This window comes from Chrysemys picta, chromosome 1 (genome assembly GCF_011386835.1).
Source record: "Chrysemys picta bellii isolate R12L10 chromosome 1, ASM1138683v2, whole genome shotgun sequence".
NCBI classification, from domain to species: domain Eukaryota; kingdom Metazoa; phylum Chordata; order Testudines; family Emydidae; genus Chrysemys; species Chrysemys picta.
In genome coordinates, this window is record NC_088791.1 from 6,052,847 (window position 1) to 6,069,197 (window position 16,351).

A 16,351-nucleotide genomic window follows, 5' to 3' on the forward strand; every position below is an offset into this window, starting at 1 on the left:
AGCTGTACCCATCCACACCAACATTCCAATCATGTGTATTATCCCACCAAGTTTCAGTGATGCCAACAATGTCATAGTTGTATTTATTTATTAGCACTTCCAGTTCTTCCTGCTTATTCCCCATACTTCTCGCATTTGTATATAGGCATCTAAGATACTGGTTTGATCTTTCCTCCCAGTTTTGTCCTGACCCTCCTTTCTCTCTGCCAATATAGCCCACACTCCCTCTCGTTTCCGACCCATCTCCCCGGTCTCCATGTTCCCCACTTACCTGTGGGCTTTGCTCACCTGTCCCCGTCGAACCTAGTTTAAAGCCCTCCTCACTAGTTTAGCCAGTCTGTGTCCAAATAGGGTCTTTCCTCTCCTTGAAAGGTGAACGCCATCTCTGCCTAGCAGTCCTTCCTTGAATAGCATTCCGTGGTCTAGGAAGCCAAAGCCCTCCTGGCGACACCATCTTCGCAGCCAGGCATTCACCTCCATGATGCATCTGTCTCTGCCCAGGCCCCTACCTTTGACAGGAAGAATCGAAGAGAATACCACCTGCGCTCCAAACTCCTTCACCCGTACTCCCAGAGCCCTGTAGTCACTCTTGATCCGCTCAGTGTCACACCGCGCAGTATCATTTGTGCCCACATGGATGAGTAGCATGGGGTAGTAGTCAGAGGGCTGGATAATCCTCGACAATGCCTCCGTAATGTCTCGGATACGGGCTCCCGGCAGGCAGCATACCTCCCGAGATGAAATGTCAGGGCGACAGATGGGCACCTCCGTCCCCCTCAGCAGAGAGTCTCCGACCACCACTACCCTACGTTTCCTATTCGCAGTGGTGGCAGCAGACCTCCCAGCCTTACGGGTATGAGGCTTCTCCTCCTTTACTGTAGGGGGTGATTCCTTCTTTCCTGTATCAAGAAGAGCATAACGGTTACCTATTACCACGGCGGGAGGGTTCGGAGCAGGGGTGGAGCATTGCCTGCTGCCAGAAGTAACCAGCTGCCAGTGTCCACCCTGAGCCATCTCCTCCTCCACCAGTGGTGTATCAGCAGTCCTGTGTACTGGGACAGCTACCTCAGCTGTCTCCACATGGACACTGTCCAGGAATTGCTCGTGGATTCGGATGCTCCTCAACCTAGCCACTTCCTCCTGTAGCTCTCCCACCTGCTGCCTGAGAGATTCCACCAGCAGGCACCTTTCACATTGGATGGTCCCCCCAGCCTGGATATCAGTAAGTGGAAATTGCAAGTTACAGTCTCTGCAAAACCACACCAGGATCTGGGTAGAAGCATCCATGCTCAGGCGCTCTGTCTAGCTACAGGCGCAGGTGGAGGAGACAGAAGCAGTGCTGGCACAGGTGTTGCGGGTCTTCCTAACCATCGTAAGCCTCCCTCTGTCAAACTCCCGTCTGCAGCCCCCTGTCTGCTGAAAGGGTTGTTTACGCAAGAAGTTTTGAATGTAGTTGGTTTATAGGCTTTAAGGGGAATAAAGGGAAAGCAGAGAGAACCGGCAAGAGACCCTCGCGCCCTTCCCAACTCCCTTGCGAAACTCCCTGTTAGCAGCCCCTGTTCGCAAAAGCTCCCTGGTCGCTTGTGTGTTGCTTTATAAAGCCCTGGCCTGTATGAATGCCCCGCCCACTGATTAAGGCTCAGCCACTTACCAGAGGCTTCTAGCTTTCAAATTGTCAACGAATTAGGAAACACCAGAATGAAGGTTGCTTGTACAACCTTAGCACAGTGTCATTATGCGTATGTCTTATGATACAGACTCACAGGTGTGGCCTTGGGGTCAATTCTCTTCCCCTCTGCATCAGTTTCCTCCAAACTACCAGGGGAAGTGGTGGTTTCTCCATCTCTTGATTTCTTCCAATGAAGACTAGATACCTTTTTGGAGTGTGCTTTGGTCCAAAACTAGTCACTGTGCTATACAGGAGGCCTGTAATAACCAGAGAGGGGAGGGTCGGCAAGGGGAGGAGTGTCACATTACATGATCTAATGGTCTCTTTGTAGAACCAATGTGAATGAAATTGTTTTTAAGTTATCCACTGTACCATTGTAACTTCTGTTACTACATTGTAACTTTCATTACACTTGCCATTTTGCTACATTGTAACTTTCATTACACTTGCCATGTTGCCTACATTGTAACTTCTGTGCCATATTGTAATTCAAACCCCATTTTAAAAATGCTTACTCCATTTTGTAAGGGTTTGCTGCAACCTTCATTTTTGCAAACCCTGCTGTAACCTTATTAGTCTAGTTAAGATGTGTGAATGAGGGATGTATGGGTGATAGAATCAACCTCCAGCACCAGCCCGTCCTGATGAGATAAAGTTCAAATACCAATGGCTGAAGAACTAGACAACAGCCCTAACTCAAGCAAGAAGCATCCACCTTAAAAAGAAACAACAGAAGGAAGATCAAAGCCAGGTCCCAGGCTGACAGTCACGCCTGCAATTGACGGGTGATCAAGTCAAACCCAGAGGCGGCGTGACACAGCGAGACCTAGAGACTTTGAATCCAAAAACTCCTATAAAAAAGGAAGGGTGAGATGAGAGACTTTGGGTAACGTTCTGCTATCAACATCAAGGAGCATCGGTGCGCGCCCGACAGAGACCCGGCTCCCCCTCGTGCTCAGCTCTCCTGGCCAGTTAGCTGTCACGAGCTACGATCCCAAGCTGCGAACTCAAACTACACTCAGGACTGGTAACTATCCAGCAGCTGCAGAACATTTTGGTGTGTGTGTGTGTGTGTGTGTGTGTGTGTGTGTGACTGTATGTGTATAAGCATTGAGGTATTTGTTAATAGTTACAGATTAATAATAAATGTGGCATCTTTGCCTTGACCCCTAAAACGATCCTGTATAAGTTTGTGGGACAACATTATTGGTGGAGAATGCAAAAGGGGGAGCAAGCATAGAATCCACAGTTATTATAAAACTGGTGTGCACACCGCCAGCTTTAGCAAGCCTGGCACTATAGGAAAAAGAGTGTAAACTTTCAGTTGATTAACCAAACTCTGAAGGATATAGGAGTTTAGGTTTAAATTGTGTTTCTCACTGTGATCCGGGGAAGGATCTTACCAAACTCTGAAGGATATAGGAGTTTAAGTTTAAATTGTGTTTCTCACTGTGATCCGGGGAAGGATCTAACCAAACTCTGAAGGATATAGGAGTTTAGGTTTCAATTGTGTTGTAGAGGTACATACACCCTCAGCCGTAGCAAGACTGAGCTAAAGAGGAGAACTTAGTGTTTCTCACTCTGATCCGAGGAAGGATCTAATCCGGGGAAGGATTTGTATAATTGGTGTATGAACCCTCAGTGGTAGCAGGCAGAGTAATACAGAGGGAGACTTGGTGTCTCTTCCTCTGGCCCAGAAAGGGTTAAGTTGTTCCTTCAGGAGTTAAAAAGGGAAAATTGCTATTTGTAAGTCACTCCTTTAGGAATTGGAGGTTATAGTATTCTGATATTTATCAGCTTGGTTTCCTGTGTTGTACCTGGCTATGGCACACTTGTTAGGGAAAATGTTTAGGAAGACACAGTCTAAAGACATCTTTAGAGAAAAACAGGGAACGCTGTCTTTTGTCCAAGAGCCCACACCCTTTAAACAAGTACTACAGAGGTTTGGACACAGCCCGAGGATGGAAGGGGGGCTGGGAGATGTGTGCACTATTTCAGATTTGGAGGATAGGCTGGCAAGGTATATAATCCTGTACAAGCCTATTCCAACTAAAAGGGATTCAGCAGCAATCTGGCTTTTGTGGGACGCATGCAGGGATTTATACTCCCGCCTGGCATCCTGCCAGGAGGAGAATACCTCCCTGCATGAAAAACTCACTCATATGGAAAAAGAGGCAGACAGATGGAAAGTGGTAGCGACAGGGGTGCAAAGCCAGTTAGACCCTCTCCGGGAGGCAATCAGGGAGGGCAAACAAAGAGAAAAGAAGTTAGAGGAACAGGTCGGGGAAAAGGAAAAAATAGAAAAAGAGAATCAAGTATTGCAAGGCATGGTAAAGAGGTTAACCATAGAACAAAGTAAAGCTCTCCCCGCTAATCACAGCCGATGTGAGTCCCTTATCCAGCACCTTAAACAAAGGCTGGGATTCGCAAACCGCCAGATAGCAGCGGTGACGGCAGGAGAGTGGGACTTTGATCCCCAGAGTGACTTCCCTGACTGGGAAGATGCCCCGAGGGAATCTAGCGAGGTGTGGGAAAGAGAGCTACGGAGCAGCAATCCTGAGCCCCAGGGGCCGATTGCAGCCATTAACAGAATTACTGTAACAAGAACAGACACAGCTGCAGGGACTAGCACAGCTACTACAACCGTCCCCGTATCAGCAGCTGATCTCCAAGCAATGGCAAAAATGCTTGGACCTCTTAACCGGGAAAATTTTTCAAAATGGACTCTGTGTGCGCTGCAATTGGCAGGCAGAGAAGATTTAACAGTCCCTGAGCTTAAACGCCTCATGACCGCCTGTGCAGCACCCGAATTACAGGGAGTCATTGATCGGGTGATAAGAGAAAACAGGGAGAACAATACTTTCCTACCCCTGTTTGCAAGCCTAGGGGAACAAATGGGTCGCCGACATCTAATGATACAGGCGGCTAGCATGATGCAGGAACCTAATGAAGACCCCGAAGGGTACCTATCCCGCTGGGGACTCATGCAGGTCATGGCAGGCATCACCCGCCCTGAAGATGCCCAAGGAGCCCCTGCAAATAACCCTGACACTGTAGCATATGGCACAGACGCCCTGAGGGACTGTGCTGCGACTCTTCTCCCTTACTATGCTAATAAGCTCAGCGTCTGGGCACTTAACCAGCCCGCGAGCATGACTGAGCTCCGGGATCTGATCAAACAGATCACCACTCATTCTGGCCCCGCACTCCAAATAAAAAAAGAAAGGGCTCCCTTTGTGGCCGCACTTGAGCAAATAACTTACTCCAATGAGAGTGGTAATATGGGAATAGGGGGCTCCCGAGGTCGCTACCGCGGACGGGGAAATCATAAGCCCCGGGGACATTATTCATGCTCAAACCCCCGCCCTCCTGAAAGAAATGATAATTTCCAAAGAGCTGAAGGTGAGGGAGAGAATACCTATGACTCCACGATCCGCCGATTGGCCTGGCGGGCAGTAATGCGACAGGGAGGTAATTGGGAGTACTGGGACAAAGCCCCAACTCGAGCTCTAATCCAAGAAGCCCTACAAGCACAAGAGAATCAGGAGCATGTAACTAGCATAGCTACAAATGCCCCCCCGAGCAACCGGGACTAGGGGGGCCTGCTGGACATGAGCACCCCACATAATACAGGAGTGCAGCAATGGGGGCTCATTGGTAAAATGTCCTGGGACTCTGGAGGGAGACCGCACATTTATGTCCAGCAGGAGAACCGCGCTCCTGCACTAGCTTTGATTGATACTGGGGCTGCTGTCTCTTTAATTAAAACCGCTCCACAGGCAGGGGAGAGAGTGAAGCAAGTCACTTTAAAATCTTTTCAGGGAAAGTCAAGCACAGGCTGGGAATGGGCACAGGTCCCATTCTCAATACAAGGGTTTAAAACAAAAGGGAACTTAATTCAGACCCCTGACATGACTGACGAAATTATTTTAGGAGCAGATTGGCTGTATCAAAACAACATAATAATCGATTTACCTGGAGGTATATTATGGAAATTAGAAATCCCCTCCAACTGCTCTCACCAGGAAAAGCAGGATCTCATTGTAACCAAAGGGGGAGGTAAACTCGCTGCTGCTCTCACCACAGAGCAAGCTGAGGAGTGGCGCTCAAAATTCCCCACAGTCTGGACTCAAAGTAAAACAGACTGTGGAAAGATCAATGCCTGTGTTAAGATCGTAGGTGAACTAGTACCCCCTCAAAAACAATACCCCTACCCAAAAGAAGCAGAAGTCCAACTGATACAGACTGTACAGGACTTGGAACAACAGGGAGTTATTAGAAAAACTAACTCTCCTTTTAACTCCCCTGTATGGCCAGTTCTAAAGGCAGACGGAAAGTCCTGGCGGTTAACTATAGACTATAGGAGGATTAATAAAGGGTCTGTACCCATGGCCCCAATTGTAGCAGACATGACACAGGTTATACAGAAAGTGCAAGCCACCTCCAAATACTTCTCAGTGATCGATTTGGCTAACTGCTTTTTTGCTCCATGTATCCCAGATAAAACTGTTTTCTTAATAGTATGTGCTTCATCCCTTTGTAGGTATCACTGGCATCGAATCCCTTATAAGGAATCTAGAGTGCTTCAGCTGATTGCCTCCAACTGGAATACTGGTATTATAAACTAATCAACAATTTTATTTCCCTCTCACAAACTGCGCAAGCGTTTACAGGAGAACTCCGCTGGAAGCAAAAATGTTACTATTTTGGGGATTTCTGACACAATTATTCACTTTGGGGATATCCAATGCGCATTGGGGGATCCAGTGGTTCAATTTTACCGCTGGAAACCAGATCCAAATTGTACCAATATCTAACCATACATTACATGGACCCTTTGAACTACTTACATTACATGTCTGGGTAAATATCACACCTTATGACCATGATTGTATATTTGAGGTTAGCTCACCTACCCAGCCTATAGTGGACCACAATCATCATTGTCACCCCGTCCTCCCTGGATACCATACATTCCCACCCTTTAAACCAGGACCCCTAGAGACCCGGACAATAACAGTATGGGTAAATGAAACCAAATTAGTAGGAAGTACAACAGTACTGTTTTTAAATGGTCCACAACCCATAAAAATACCCTGCCCTCATTTGCTTAAAATGCAGCCTCCCATAGAGGCACAAGTGGCCCCATTAATTGTAACCCTACACCTTTCAATAAACTGGACCAGAAATAATTTAACTCTAAGTCTGATAAGCTTAATGTTAATCATAATGTGTGGTATGTGTTGCTGGATGAAAAGGCTGTACTTTAAGCTAAAACCACAAGCTCACATTGTTTCCCAACATATAGCCTTAAAACAATTGCATAAAGTGTGACCCATTCAATACCCCTGGATTGAAGGGTCAAAAGGGGGACAATGTAGAACCAATGTGAATGAAATTGTTTTTAAGTTATCCACTGTACCATTGTAACTTCTGTTACTACATTGTAACTTTCATTACACTTGCCATTTTGCTACATTGTAACTTTCATTACACTTGCCATGTTGCCTACATTGTAACTTCTGTGCCATATTGTAATTCAAACCCCATTTTAAAAATGCTTACTCCATTTTGTAAGGGTTTGCTGCAACCTTCATTTTTGCAAACCCTGCTGTAACCTTATTAGTCTAGTTAAGATGTGTGAATGAGGGATGTATGGGTGATAGAATCAACCTCCAGCACCAGCCCGTCCTGATGAGATAAAGTTCAAATACCAACGGCTGAAGAACTAGACAACAGCCCTAACTCAAGCAAGAAGCATCCACCTTAAAAAGAAACAACAGAAGGAAGATCAAAGCCAGGTCCCAGGCTGACAGTCACGCCTGCAATTGACGGGTGATCAAGTCAAACCCAGAGGCGGCGTGACACAGCGAGACCTAGAGACTTTGAATCCAAAAACTCCTATAAAAAAGGAAGGGTGAGATGAGAGACTTTGGGTAACGTTCTGCTATCAACATCAAGGAGCATCGGTGCGCGCCCGACAGAGACCCGGCTCCCCCTCGTGCTCAGCTCTCCTGGCCAGTTAGCTGTCACGAGCTACGATCCCAAGCTGCGAACTCAAACTACACTCAGGACTGGTAACTATCCAGCAGCTGCAGAACATTTTGGTGTGTGTGTGTGTGTGTGTGTGTGTGTGTGTGTGTGTGACTGTATGTGTATAAGCATTGAGGTATTTGTTAATAGTTACAGATTAATAATAAATGTGGCATCTTTGCCTTGACCCCTAAAACGATCCTGTATAAGTTTGTGGGACAACATCTTCTGTCCTTAAAGTCTAGAAATCTCTGAAAACCGGAGTGTGGCACATTGAACAGCCTCTGATGTTTTCATGAGTAGCCTGCTTGATCCCCAGAGCTAACAGTGAGTGGGGGGCGGGGGCGAAACACGGGGAGCAGCTCAAACATCCAAAGGGGCTGGCCAGGGGCAGGACATTAGCCCCACGGGGCAGGGGTGGGTGTTGCAGTGACATCACAAGGGCCTTTTGCAGCACCTCGGCTGATTGGTCAAAAGAGGTTGGGAGGCGGTGACCTCACAGAGAGTCCATGGCAACGGCCAGGCAGGACAGGCTGCAGGGCGGGGGCAATCTCAGAGACCCCCCTTGGTTTGCTGCAGCCAGTCTCCTTCCCGAGGTCTCCCCTTGAGGCCTGAGGGAGAATTCAGGTTCAGGTACGTGAGCGCGAGGAGGAGCCTCTTCGGAGTTTCCCCCTTTCCCGCTACAGATTTAGCTAGAAAACAGCCGTCCCTGTGGAGAAGGTCAGAGCCTCCGAGTGGTTTGGAACCTGTTCAGCCTGAGCCATCTGGTGCCGGCCAAATTCTAGGCACGGGAAACACTAGATTAAGGTGGGAGAATTTTTTCCCCACTTAGGCTTTTGTCCCCCAGAGTCACTGGGGACATTGGGGTTTGTGTCTCTTCATTTCCCTTTTCCATGCTTCCCTCCCCCCACAGGCGAGGAGGGGGCTGCTCTCCAGCCCTCGTTGTGGGAGGCCCTCACAAAGCGATGGGACAGGAAGAGTGCTCTGACAGTGATCCCCACCGGGGCTCTGGGCCATCCTTTGGGCCATGTGATGAGACCCCTCAGCCTCCCGCCCCGCAGAGTGTGAAAGCTGATTGGCTGAGCTGGGGGTTAAATCTGGACCCTTTCTACTCCATCAGTCACCTGACATGTTAGAGAGTTAAACAGGCTGTAGATCTCCTCCTGCAGCAACAGAATGGGCCTGTCCCCAAGATAGGGTTACCATATTTCCACAAACAAAAAAGAGGACACTGGGCGGGGGGGGGGAAGCCCCGCCCTAGCCCCGCCCCATCCACTCCCTCCCACTTCCCACCCCCTGACTGCTCCCCTCAGAACCCCAACCCCCCCTGCTTCTTGTCCCCTGACTGTCCCCTGCTGAGAACCCCTACCCTAACTGCCCCCCCCCCAGGACCCTACCTGTCCCCTGACTGCCCTGACCCTTATCCACTCGCATGGGTGGCAGGGTTGTAGAAATTTTGGTGGTGCCCAGAACCCCCCACCCCACCTGCCTAAGGCTCTGGGAGGGGGGTTGGGTGGGGGGAGGAGGTCTGGGGTGCAGGTCCTGGGCTGGGGATTAGGGTGCAGGAGGGGTGCAGGTTCTGGGATAGAGTTTGGGTGCTGGGTGCAGGCTCCGGGCTGGGGCAGGGGGTGGGTGTGCAGGAGGGGGTGAGGGGTGCAGGCTCGGGGATGGAGTTTGGGGGTGAGAGGCGGTGCAAAGGGAGGGGGTGCAGGCTTTGGGAGGAAGTTTGAGGGCAGGAGGGGGTGTGTGGGAAGAGGGAGGGGGATTGGGAGGGAGTTTGGGGATAGGAGGGGATGCAGGGGTGAGGGCTGTGGGTCTGGGGATGAGGGGTTCATGATGCAGGAGGGGGCTCAGGGATGGAGCAGAGGATTAGGGTGTGTGGGGATGAAGGCTTGGGGGTTTGGGGTGTTGGAGAGGCTCAGGGCTAGGGTGGAAGGGCAGGGTAAGGGCAGCCTGTCTTCCCATTAGTGGATGGGGGCACTAGGACCCGGGGGCAGCAGACAGCAGTTGTCTGCGTGTACTGCCAGAGCCAGCACAGCAGACAAGCGAGAGGCAGACAGGGACGGGGGGACCCACGGAGGGGGGGTGGCAGGTGGAGGCTGGGGACCCATCCAACACTCCCCCACTCCCTGACCGCCCCCCCTCACTCCTCTTACCATTCTGGCTCCACGTGGGTCGGTTTGTGTGTTACAGAGGACTACAGAGAGAGGGAGGGGGGAGCAGGGGAGGGCTCTGGCTGCTGGAGGCCAATGGGAGTGGGTCAATCGGCCTAGCCGCCCAATCAGCAGCCACACTCTGCATGGAAGGGAGGGAGGGAGGCAAGGGAGAAAAAAACCCCGGACATTTTAACCTTGTTACCAATTGCTCCCGGACGGCTATTTAGAGACGCAAAAGCCGGACATGTCCGGGGAAATACGGACGGATGGTAACCCTACCCCAAGAGCCCCTCCTTGCCACTGAGTCCTGATGGCCTTTGATCAGGGCCAGGTGCCTGACAGACAGTCATCTGCCCTACATGGGCTCTTTGCTTTTAAATTAGCTTCCCATACGTAGCCTGGGCCCAGACTCCCCTTAAAGGGACCAGCAACCCCATGACACCTCTGCACTGACATTCGTTCGTCTACATGGAGCTATTTATCTAGGTTTCTCAGTTGGTGCAATCACCAGAGTATCTGAGGGCCAAGTATCTGGGTGTCATTTGTCCTGTGGGGAGGCAATCTCTGTTCCCCTGTAACAAGAGACTGACTCTTGTTCTAATTCAATATAAAGGTGCACAAGTGATAGTGAGCAGGGGCTTGTTAACACTAGAAAGTTGTAGAGCTTGAGCTCTACTAGTATAGTTCAAGCAGTACAACCCCCCTTGTATGGGGACAGTCATATCAGTATAATGGTGCTTTATACCAGTACAGTGAGGGGAATAAGCTATATTGGTGTAAGACGCTTGTATGAGGCTATAACTGTGTGCACAGTAGACATTGTGCTGGCACAACTATTAAGGGAGATGTAAATAAATGCATCTCCCCCAAAATAGTTATAGAACTACCAAGAACTGTGTGCAGACCAGGCCTTTAAACGTTAGGAAACACCAGAATGAAGCACCTCGGCTGATTGGTCAAAGGAGGTTGGGAGGCGGTGACCTCACAGAGAGTCCATGGCAACGGTCAGGCAGGGCAGGGGCAATCTCAGAGACCCCCCCCCTTGAGCCGGATGCCGCCCGCAGAAGAACCAGAACCATCCTTGGTTTGCTGCAGCCAGTCTCCTTCCCGAGGTCTCCCCTTGTGACCCCTCTCAGTTCAGTCTTAAAGGGGGGAGAGAAGTTGTCATGGAGTATGGGGGAGTCAGGGCCCTGCACCCCTCTTCCTGAGATTCACTGTGACTCTCAGCCAGCCAGTAAAACAGAAGGTTTATCGGACAATACGAACGCAGTCTACAGCAGAGCTTGTAGGTACAACTCAGGTAGCTCAATGTAACTCCCAGGCAACATTCCCAGGTCAAATCCACCTCGCTCCCTGCTCCGTCACAACATGTTAAGAGGAATACATGAGAACACACTCTATGTTAAAAGGCCTTGTAATGCTAATGTTGCACTGTTAATGCCTGTAAACAGTATTGGAACTTTTCACAGGAGAAAAGACATTCCAGACCTGACGTGCTGTATAAAAAGGGAAACTGAGGCATGCTACCATATTGCTTTCATGGCTAAATGCCAAGATTTCTATACTATGGACAACATTAATATCTACATCAACTTGATGTTAACTGGGCTCCAAACATTTGCCAAAGCTTGTATGGAAAAAGTAGCTATGTTCTTTAGCTCTTGGCAAGATCACACAAGACATACAGGAACCATGCTGCAAGTGCAGATCCAATCCACTATTTTTCTAACCAAGTTTTACCTTAAGTTTGTAAAGAGATTCAATCATGTTATTGAACATGAGTTTGGTAAAACATTTCTGTTATACACGGATACGGCTTCTAACCAAGTACAAGCTGTAGTGAGACAGAACCAGGATGGGGAGCTTTTGGGATGCAGTCAGTGATGTTTGTGTCATCCCTTCCTGCATCCATTTTGTGTTGGGGGTGTGACGTTATGAGTATAATATAATATCGCATTGAAAGGTGACAGAGCCAGAATAAAGTGGTCTCAAATGAGCTACAGACCTGCTTGTCAACTCTCTGTAATGGGCCACTCTCATTACCACTACAAAAGTAATTTTTCCTCCCTTTGTATCCTACTGTTAATTGAATTGTCTCGTTAGACTGACCTCACACTTGGTAAGGCGACTCCCATCTTTTCATGTATTTATACCTGCTCCTGTATTTTCCACTCCATGCATCTGATGAAGTGGGTTCTAGCCCACAAAAGCGTATGCCCAAATACATTTGTTAGTCTCTAACACGCCAACCACTCTGAAACCTGGGCCGAACCACTGTTCTTAGTAATAATTCAACAAATCTTTTAGAGGAACTAAAACATTAGTGAGAATCAAGAATACCTCAGAGACAATTAATGGAGAGGAGCAGCACAATTAATCAAGGAGATGATTGGTTGTGGCTTATTTGTTGGGTCTTAAAAGAGAACAAGGTCCTGAGTCTCCTTCCTGTCACTAGTCCTCCAGCTCAGCCAATCAGCGTTGAGACTCTGCGGGGCGGGAGGCTGAGGGGTCTCACCACGTGGCCCAAAGGATGGCCCAGAGCTCCGGTGGGGATCACTGTCAGAGCACTCTTCCTGTCCCATCGCTTTGTGAGGGCCTCCCACAACGAGGTCTGGAGAGCAGCCCCCTCCTCGCCTGTGGAGGGAGGGAAGCAGGGAAAAGGGAAAACAAAAGAGACACAAACCCCAATGTCCCCAGTGACTCTAAGGGACAAACGCCGAAGTGGGGAAAAAATTCTCCCACCTTAACCTAGTGTTTCCTGTGCCTAGGATTTGGCCAGCGCCAGATGGCTCAGGCTGAACAGGTTCCAAACCGCTCGGAGGCTCTGACCTTCTCCACAGGGACGGCTGTTTTCCAGCTAAATCAGTAGTGGGAAAGGGGGAAACTCCGAAGAGGCTCCTCCTCGCGCTCAGGTACCTGAGCCTGAATTCTCCCTCAGGCCGCAAGGGGAGACCTCGGGAAGGAGACTGGCTGCAGCAAACCAAGGGGGGTCTCTGAGATTGCCCCTGCCCTGCAGCCTGTCCTGCCTGGCCCTTGCCATGGACTCTCTGTGAGGTCACCGCCTCCCGACCTCCTTTGACCAATCAGCCAAGGTGCTGCAAAAGGCCCTTGTGATGTCACTGCCACACCCACCCCTGCCCTGCAGGGCTAATGTCCTGCCCCTGGCCAGCCCCTTTGGATGTTTGAGCTGCTTGATGGGAAGCTAATTTAAAAGCAAAGAGCCCATGTAGGGCAGATGATTGTCTGTCAGGCACCTGGCCCTGATCAAAGGCCATCAGGACTCAGAGGCAAGGAGGGGCTCTTGGGACAGGCTTGTTCTGTTGCTGCAGGAAGAGATCTACAGCCTGTTTAACTCTCTAAGCTGTCAGGTGACTGATGGAGTAGAAAGGGTCCAGCTTTAGCCCCCAGCTCAGCCAATCAGCGTTCAGACTCTGCGGGGCGGGAGGCTGAGGGGTCTCACCACATGGCCCAAAGGATGGCCCAGAGCCCCAGTGGGGATCACTGTCAGAGCACTCTTCCCTCTTAGTCTTCTCCTTTCCAAACTAAACAAACCCAATTCTTTCAGCCTTCCTTCATAGGTCATGTTCTCAAGACCTTTAATCATTCTTGTTGCTCTTCTCTGGACCCTCTCCAATTTCTCCACATATTTCTTGAAATGCGGTGCCCAGAACTGGACATAATACTCCACTTGAGGCCTAACCAGTGCAGAGTAGAGCGGAAGAATGACTTCTCGTGTCTTGCTCACAACACACCTGCTAATAATCCCAGAATCATGTTTGCTTTTTTTGCAACAGTGTCACACTCTTGACTCATATTTAGCTTGTGGTCCACTATAACCCCTAGATCCCTTTCTGCCGTACTCCTTCCTAGACAGTCTCTTCCCATTCTGTATGTGTGAAACTGATTTTTCCTTCCTAAGTGGAGCACTTTGCATTTGTCTTTATTAAACTTCATCCTGTTTACCTCAAACCATTTCTCCAATTTGTCCAGATCATTTTGAATTATGACCCTGTCCTCCAAAGCAGTTGCAATCTCTCCCAGTTTGGTATCATCCGCAAACTTAATAAGCGTACTTTCTATGCCAATATCTAAGTCGTTGATGAAGATATTGAACAGAGCCGGTCCCAAAACAGACCCCTGCGGAACCCCACTTGTTATACCTTTCCAGCGGGATTGGGAACCATTAATAACTACTCTCTGAGTAGTTATAACGGTTATCTAGGCAGTTATACACCCACCTTATAGTAGCCCCATCTAAGTTGCCTAGTTTATCGATAAGAATATCATGCGAGACTGTATCAAATGCCTTTCTAAAGTCCAGGTATACCACATCCACCGCTTCTTCCTTATCCACAAGGCTCGTTATCCTATCAAAGAAAGCTATCAGATTGGTTTGACACGATTTATTCTTTACAAATCCATGCTGGCTATTCCCTATCACCTTACCACCTGTGACGGTGCTGCCCAGGGGAGCTAGCTGAGGTCACTCAATCAGGGTGAACTGCAAACAAAACGGGGCAGACCAACCCCAAACGCTGGTGGATATTCCAATACTTAGATTTATGAAGCCAGCACAAAACAGCTTCTATAGTACCTCACTGGTTACTTAGAAGTCCAAACAACGCAGTTCCCTTAAAGTACCCAGCCTCAGGCCTGACACACCTGTCAGATACGATGATGATTACTGAAAATCTTACTTCATCATATAAAAAAAAAGGTTCTTCCAATCCCAAAGGATCAGCCACATACCCAGGTCCAATTATAACTTAGATCTTACCCAAAATACACGCTAATAACCAATTCTTATTAACAAAACTAAAATTTATTAAAAAAGAAAAGAGAGAGAGAGTGTTGGTTAAAAGATCAATATACAGAAAGACTTGAATTCAATTCTTGAGGTTCAGATACATAGCAGAGGTGAGCTTGTAGTTGCCAAAAGTCCTTTTAGATATAGTCCCTAGGTTATAGTCCAATGTCCATATTCAGGGTGACTGCAGTCAGTTACTGGGGATCTCAATCCTTGTGGCTTAAGATTTCCCCCTCTTGAAACCCAAAGCAGATCTGAGACGAAGCAGAATCATGTCCCAGGGTTCTTATACATTTCCAGCAGCCTTTCGGCCTGAGAAAACCATAGGCTTAATTCTCCTTCCAAACATCCTGGCAATTAGCACAGGGTAATTTGTCCATTAAACAGTTCAAATACAGGTTACCACAACCTTCAAAGAGACATATAGACAATAATACTGTTTCACTCAAGTATCATCATAAAGGTTAATATTCCTTTTTGATCTTCGAATTAAAGTTACAGCAATAGACAAGACTTGTTTGCTTACATCACAAGACCTAAGCAAACATCTACCCTTGAGATCTCTAACAATGCAGACTTGCATTTCAAAGCTCTATTTATTTACATATCTTCCTAACAAGTTTCTACAATTCACCCATGGGTCAGGTCAGTCTGAGTTAATTAACTCTTTCTGGCCCTGTCATCTTTCAATGAAATATTATTTTACACTCATAACATCACACCACCTTCCAAGTGTTTGCAGATGATTTCCTTAATTACTTGCTCCATTATCTTCCCTGGCACAGAAGTTAAACTAAATGGTCTGTAGTTTCCTGGTTTGTTTTTATTTCCCTTTTTATAGATGGGCGCTATATTTGCCCTTTTCCAGTCTTCTGGAATCTCTCCCGTCTCCCATGATTTTCCAAAGATAATAGCTAGAGGCTCAGATACCTCCTCTATTAGCTCCTTGAGTATTCTAGGATGCATTTCATCAGGCCCGGGTGACTTGCAAGCACGAAAGCTTATGCTGAAATAAATTGGTTAGTCTCTAAGGTGCCACAAGTACTCCTGTTCTTTTAACTTTTCTAAGTGATTTTTAACTTGTTCTTTTTTTATTTTATCCTCTAACCCTACCCCCTTCCCATTAGCATTCACTATGTTAGGCATTCCTTCAGACTTCTCGGTGAAGACCGAAACAAAGAAGTCATTAAGCATCTCTGCCATTTCCAAGTTTCCTGTTTCTGTTTCTCCCTCCTCACTGAGCAGTGGGCCTACCCTGTCCTTGGTCTTCCTCGTGCTCAGGGCCGGCTCTAGGCACCAGCAAAGCAAGCACGTGCTTGGGGCAGCCCACTTGCAGGGGCGGCAGGGATCCAGCCTGGGAGCTGAGAACCAACAGGGGGCCCTGGGAGCTGTAGTTCCTTGCTTAGCTCCCTGCCTATAGAGCCAGCCCTGGAGCAGGGAAAGAACTACATTTCCCAGCATTCCCTTGGCCACTACCAACAGGAAAAAGTGGAGGGAGGGAGGTAGCTGAGACCTCATGCTGCAGCAGGCAGTGAATGGAGAGCTGCGCTGGGAAGGGCAGGGATACCATATTTTAACATTCAAAAAATAGGACACTCCACGGGGAGGGAGGGTAGCCCCACCCTGCCCCCATCCACTCCCTCTGACTGCCCTCCACAGAAGCCCCAACCCATCCAACCCGCCTGC

At 48.5% G+C, this 16,351-nt stretch overlaps 1 protein-coding gene and 1 long non-coding RNA gene across 2 annotated transcripts in view; one reads left to right on the forward strand and one right to left on the reverse strand.

The window, feature by feature from the left end:
* Positions 1-16,351, reverse strand: part of LOC135980945 (uncharacterized) — a 266,851-nt gene that overhangs the window by 22,170 nt on the left and 228,330 nt on the right. The window lies entirely within an intron of this gene.
* On the forward strand, positions 1,994-7,898 carry LOC135972766 (uncharacterized). The gene is made up of 2 exons (XR_010589261.1): positions 1,994-2,696; positions 6,213-7,898. It is a non-coding gene; the product is annotated as an uncharacterized LOC135972766 (long non-coding RNA).